Source organism: Mastomys coucha, unplaced genomic scaffold (assembly GCF_008632895.1).
Source record: "Mastomys coucha isolate ucsf_1 unplaced genomic scaffold, UCSF_Mcou_1 pScaffold14, whole genome shotgun sequence".
In the NCBI taxonomy this organism is placed as follows: Eukaryota; Metazoa; Chordata; class Mammalia; order Rodentia; family Muridae; genus Mastomys; species Mastomys coucha.
The window spans coordinates 16,482,599-16,489,108 of record NW_022196896.1 but is presented as its reverse complement, the minus strand read 5'-3'; the positions used below and the strand labels follow the sequence as shown (position 1 = coordinate 16,489,108).

The 6,510-nt window shown below is 35.5% G+C and overlaps 1 pseudogene; it reads left to right on the top strand.

The window, feature by feature from the left end:
- The first annotated feature begins 2,143 nt into the window (after window positions 1–2,143).
- Window positions 2,144–6,234, top strand: LOC116088952 (annotated as a pseudogene).
- The last annotated feature ends 276 nt before the right edge of the window (window positions 6,235–6,510 follow it).

Here is a 6,510-nt window from a genome sequence, read left to right as displayed (position 1 = left end):
CCCAGTGTGTAACTCCTGGTCTTAGAGTACCTCAATTGTATTTGTAGTGTTTATTTTTATTAAAAATTAAGCTCTAAAGAAAACGTATACATACTAGTGTATAGTATTAATATCATCATCTTTACACAACTCATATTGAATAGATTTTAACAAAAGCCTAATTTATATTAGGTTGGATGTTAGCCAAATATTGTATTATTTTGCCATACTAATTGATAATATTCAATTTATAACAGATATTCATAATCATGATTCTCACATGGCCATAGATAATTACTATTATTACAGCAATGCCCACTGCCATCTAAAAGTTTTATTGAGTCTGTTCTATTTAGTCAATATTTGAAATATTTAAATGTTATTTATATCTTGTGAGTACTTGGGCTGCAAATAAAGATGCTTAAAATCAGAAAATGAAAGAAAGTGTGGAATGTTTAGAATTTCTAGAGTTGATTCTAGAAAATAATATTTGGTGTTTGTGGATGTTCTCTAATAACCTAGTACTCTTAAACAGTCTTGAGGATCTACAGTCCAATCAAATTTCTGGGATTAAGTGTTCAGGCTGAGAGCCCAAGTATAGGTACATAAGATGAGTCTCTATGTCAGTTAAGGGCCAAAACATCTCATGTTTTAACTTTGCATTAATGGAAGGACAAAGTCATTCTACATATGCAAGCATAGTGCTCCTATGTAACCTGTCTAATAGAAAAGATGAAATGCCCTGTATCATGGAAAAGAACACATCATAACTGAGTGTTGGATGCGAGATATGCTGAAACACAGCTATATTTGGGAAGGTTTGAAGGAAGAGAAAAGTAAGGAGAGTCAGCACTTAGCTGGGGCACATGTCAGACCTATGACTGTAGGCAATGTGACAGAGGAAGGTAGATCTGAGAAATTAAAAAACCAAAAGAGGAATACATGTCCATTCTGCCTCTGGTTCCATGCTATTCTACTTTCTTCTCCTCCTCCTCCTTCTTCTTCTTCTTCTTCTTCTTCTTCTTCTTCTTCTTCTTCTTCTTCTTCTTCTTCTTCTTCTTTTTGTCAAATACTAGAGGATTTGGTAGATAACAACAGCCCATTTGTTTGAATTTTTGTTTACTTTGTCATTCATACGTCTTTGAGCCTACACATGAGAAAATTCTCTGGTTCTTTTTTGCTGGAATTGAAATTGCCAACTTTCTGAAGGCTTTGAACATGTACCATCTCTGAAGGTTTAGAATATATATCCAGGCACTACTGCTGGTGCTTTAATGAAAGTAAATAAACTCTCTTAAGGTAAATTGCTTGGAGTCTTTAGTATGGACAAATTAATAAACATGGACACTAAATGAGATTAAACTTGTATATCTGTATGTCAAATATTCAATGATATCAAAGCATGTTAATTTCCATGAAAAGATGATTCTTTGTCAGCCATAGTAGCCCATAAGTAATAGAGATTGTTTAACAAGCTACATGGCAATTTCAGATCAGGAAACACTTGATTTCATCCTGTATATTATATGAAAGAATCATGCTTTAGGAAATCACCTGATCTGTAACAGCTATATTTCAGTAACCAGGCTTCCATAGAAAAAACTCAACATATATTTAGGACATCTCGGCTTGTGTATGTCCACCAACCATAAACCTCATAGTTCCTCAAATCTGCCCAATTTCAGTTGTGTGCTCTATTTATGGAAATTACATATGGTGAGAAAATATATTTGCAGCTTAGTAAGCAACAACATCATCTTTCTGTCCTGACTTTTTCCTTTGATATCATTGATTCAATTCAATCTACCATTTTGTCAGATATGTTCATCCTAGAATTATAGTTCATCCAGAATATACACTGTCAAGTCTTACCTCTAATAATGCAATTAGAGAGCCTGGTGCTCTGTTATTAAGAAACAACTATGCTCTTTGATATTATGTACATGCTTGTAACAAGCAACCAACTAGATGAAGAGTATAAATTGTCACATTCTACCTCTAATAATGACATTATGGAGCCTGGTGTTCTAGTTTTAAGAAACACTTATGTTACTTGATATGATGTAGATGATGTCATGGATGTTATTTTTTCTTGTAAAAGTAAGTAGCTGGGCAATTTTGGGTGCAAAACTACAAATGATAACTGAATAATGTCACAGTCAAAATGGAAACGTTGTATAGTATGTACATAGCCGTGTGAGTGCTATGAGCATTAATTGAGAATGTGTCTCTTCTCAATATTTGTTTCATTATAACTTAACTGCAAGGAAATAAAAGTTTCAAAGTATTCTTTACCTTCTCTGATATAACAGTTTTCAGAGAAAGAAAACACTGGAGTGCCCCCTCCCCCTCCCCAAATAAAACTACACAGTTAATGCAATGTAATCATGGCTTGACATACATCAGTGCTTACTGAAGAAGAGAAGCCCAATGCAGTCTACAATTGACCATGGTCACCTAAATTATTCTTGGAGGAAAATTTTTTTACTAGATTAAAGATGTATGGCAAACCAAGAATAAGGCTAGCTGAGGCAAATAATCACATATATTACTTGTGAGTAAATGAACTTTAAAGGTAATTAGGATACCATAATCCTGTAGGGGTGGGGATTGGTAACACTGATTGTATTGTAAAGAAAACATAAAGCTAATGGGAGGTTATTTGCTACAGTAAGGGAAATGATACTGTTCCCTGTAATCAGTGCATAGTATGTAACTGCAAGGTGAAATCTTACTTAAAGTCATAAGAAATAATACTCAAGGATCTACTTTTCTCTTAGGATAGATGAGGGATAAAGTCAAAGATAATGCCAGACTAGATATGCTACTTTTTCCCGTTTTGCTTTTGTTGGTTAGGCTATTCCATGAAAAGAAGTCTATCCCAAATTATAATGTAAGGAAGGTTAGTCCTAGCTAACCTCTCCTTAGCATAGAAAAGAATGTAAAGCAACCCTTTAGAGTTTGTGATTAAATTAACCCAAGAAGAATCAAAGTTCCTTCAGTACAATTTTGTCCAATAGCTGTCTTGTGATTAATAGCCACATGGCCTGTCCTGTGACTCCTGATTGCACAGAAAGAAGTTGGATTTAAGAGTGCATAGTTTGATATAAAATTAATATGACCAGGAATTCAAGGCCCATACCCAAACATAGTAAAAGCAATATACAGCAAACCAGTAGCCAACATCAAACTAAATGGAAAGAAACTTGAAGCAATCACACTAAAATCAGGGACTAGACAAAGCTGCCCACTCTCTCCCTACCTATTCAATATAGTACTCGAAGTCCTAGCCAGAGCAATTAGACAACAAAAGGAGATCAAGGGGATACAAATCAGGAAGGGAGAAGTCAAAATATTACTCTTTGCGGATGATATGATAGTATACTTAAGTGACTCCAAAAATTCCACCAGAGAACTCCTAAACCTGATAAACAACTTCAGCAAAGTAGCTAAATATAAAATTAACAAAAACAAATCAGTAGCCTTCCTCTACTTAAAGGATAAACAGGCTAAGAAAGAAACTATGCAAATGACACCCTTCATAATAGTCACAAATACTATAAAATACATTGGTGTGATTCTAACCAAGTAAATGAAAGATCTATATAACAAAAACTTCAAGTTTCTAAAGAAAGAAATCCAAGATGACCTCAGAAAATAGAAAGATTTCCCATGCTCATGGATTAGCAGGATTAATATAATTAATGGCCATTTTTCAAAAAGCAAATCTACAGATTCAATGCAATTCCTATCAAAATTCCAACTCAATTCTTCACAGAGTTAGAAAGAGCAATTTGCAAATTCATTTATAATAGCCAAAATTTCAGGATAGTGAAAACTATTCTCAACAATAAAAGAATTTCTGGGGAATCACCATCCTTGACCTCAAGCTGTATTACAGAGCAATCATGATAAAAACTGCATGGTATTGGTACAGAGACATACAAAAATATCAATGAAATAAAATTGAAGACCCAAAAAATGAACCCACACACCTATGGTCACTTGACCTTTGCAAAAAGAGCTAAAACCATCCAGTGGGAAAAAGACATCATTTTCAATAAATGGTGCTGGTTCAACTGTAGAATGGTCAGCATATAGAAGAATGCCAATCACTCCATTCTCATCTCCTTGTACAAAGCTCAAGTCCAAGTGGATTAAGGACTTTCACTTAAAACCAGAAATTAATAGAAGAGAAACTAGGGAAATGACTCAAACACATGTGCACAGTTGAAAATTTCCTGAACAGAACACCAATGACTTATGTTTTAAGATCAAGAATCACCAAATGGGACCTTATAAAAGTGCAAAGTGTCTGTAAGGTAAAGGACACTGTCAATAGGACAAAATGGCAACCAACAGAGTGGGAAAATATCTTTACCAATCCTCCATCTGGTAGAGGGCTAATATCCAAAATATACAAAGAACTCAAGAAGATAGAAACCAAATAACCAGAGAACCAAATAACCCCATTAAAAAATGGGGTACAAAGCTAAACAAAGAATTCTCAACTGAGGAACACCGAATGGCTGAGAATCACCTAAAGAAATGTTCAACATCCTTAGTCACCAGGGGAATGCAAATCAAAACAACCCTGAGATTCCACCTCACACCAGTCAGAATGGCTAGGATAAAAATCTCAGGTGACAGCAGATGCTGGCGAGGTTGTGGAGAAAGAGGAACACTCCTATACTGCTGATGGGATTGCAAGCTGGTACAACCACTCTAGAAATCAGTCTGGCGCTTCCTCAGAAAACTCGACATAGTAATACCTGAGGAACCAGCTATACCACTCCTGGGCATGTGCCAAAAAGATGCTCCAACATATATCAAGGATACATGCTCCAATATGTTCTTAACAGCCTTATCTATAATAGCCAGAAGATGGAAAGAACCCGAATATCCTTCAACAGATGAATGGCTTCAGGAAATGTGATACATTTAAAAAATGAGTACTACTCAGCTATTAAAAACAATGACTTCATGAAATTGGTAGGCAAATTTGTAACCCAGTCACAAAAGAACACATATGTTATGCACTCACTGATAAGTGGATATTAGCCTAAAAGCTTGAATACTCAAGATGTAACTCACAGAAAACATGAAGCAAGAGTATATAATAATAAAGATTATTTTGAACTTAAAATCATTTCTAGAATTTTCCTTTTATTATGTGGAGGTGATAATTGACTACTGCTAACTGAAAAAAATGAAAAATATAGCAAAATAAACAGGAGTACTAGATATGAGTAAATGAAGAAAAGCGAACCAACAAAAACCTTTTGGTCCCATGGTGCCTCTATCGTTCACAACTGTGTTTTGCCTTTCATAGAAATTATTTATTTATTTTTAATCTTTATCATTTCTTTTCTTTCCTCTGTCCTTTCTTCTTTTCTTTTAAGAGAAAAAAAAAACAGGTTATTGAACTCACAAGAGGGAGAGGAGGGGAAGATAAAGAAGAAGAAAAGGGGAAGGAAAAGCATAGAGGGACACAAGGGAAAGGAGAAAAGGATAAATTTATATAGGAGAAAATAAAAAAGTGACATAAAAAAAGAAAATAAAGAAAAAAATTTATATCAGGAGATGCCTCATTTATAAAGGACCCCAAAGAAAGAGAACAAAAAGAACATCAATCAGGGGCATTAGCAAATGAAAAACCAATGTCACTAATACCAAGAATGCTAACACAGAGAAAAGGGGAAAAGGCAACAAGGAACAATAGACAAAAGCATGAGTCCCCCAAACCTTAGAGTCTGCAAGTAGCATCTGGGAGCCTGCCCCCAAGTTAATTCTGACTCGTGGATAGAGATACCAATACCCAATAGCTGGGTAGAAGAATCTACTCGTAGAAAGAAAAAGGTGGTTCACAGAACAGTCGCAGCAAACGATAAAAAAGTACAGTTCTTCTTATAAAGAAGTTAGGGGTAAATAATATCTCTGTAATTGAAGAGGTGAACATGGCTACAAACCAAGGAACAGTGATCCACTTTAACAACCCTGAAGTTCAGGCATCTCTGGCAGCAAACACCTTCAGCAATACAGGCCACGCTGAGTCAAAAGCAGCGGACAGAAATGCTTCCCAGCATCCTAAACCAGCTTGGTGCAGACAGTCTGACTAGTTTATGGAGACTGACTGGAACTCTGCCCAAAGAATCTGTGGGTGGAAAAGTACCACTTGCTACTGAAGAGAATGATGATGAAGTTCCAGATCTGGTGGAGAATTTTGATGAGGCTCCTAAGAAAGGGGCAAACTGAATTAAAGCAACTTCTGAAGAAGGTGACACTTGCAGAAGTTACAGAACTGCTATTTTATATCACGACTGCTTTTTTTGTTTATTATGGATGGGATAAAATCTAGACCTCTAATATTTTTAAGCCCAAGTACCCCAGATACTGCAGCTTTTTTCAGTTTTCACTTCTACCTAATTCATTCTTTGTGGCAAATTAAGCTGAAAAGTAGCCTGGGAATAAAGTTTGGAAAAGGTGAATAAAATTCTTTGCCTGGAAGAAGAAGGAGGAAAAGGAAGAGGA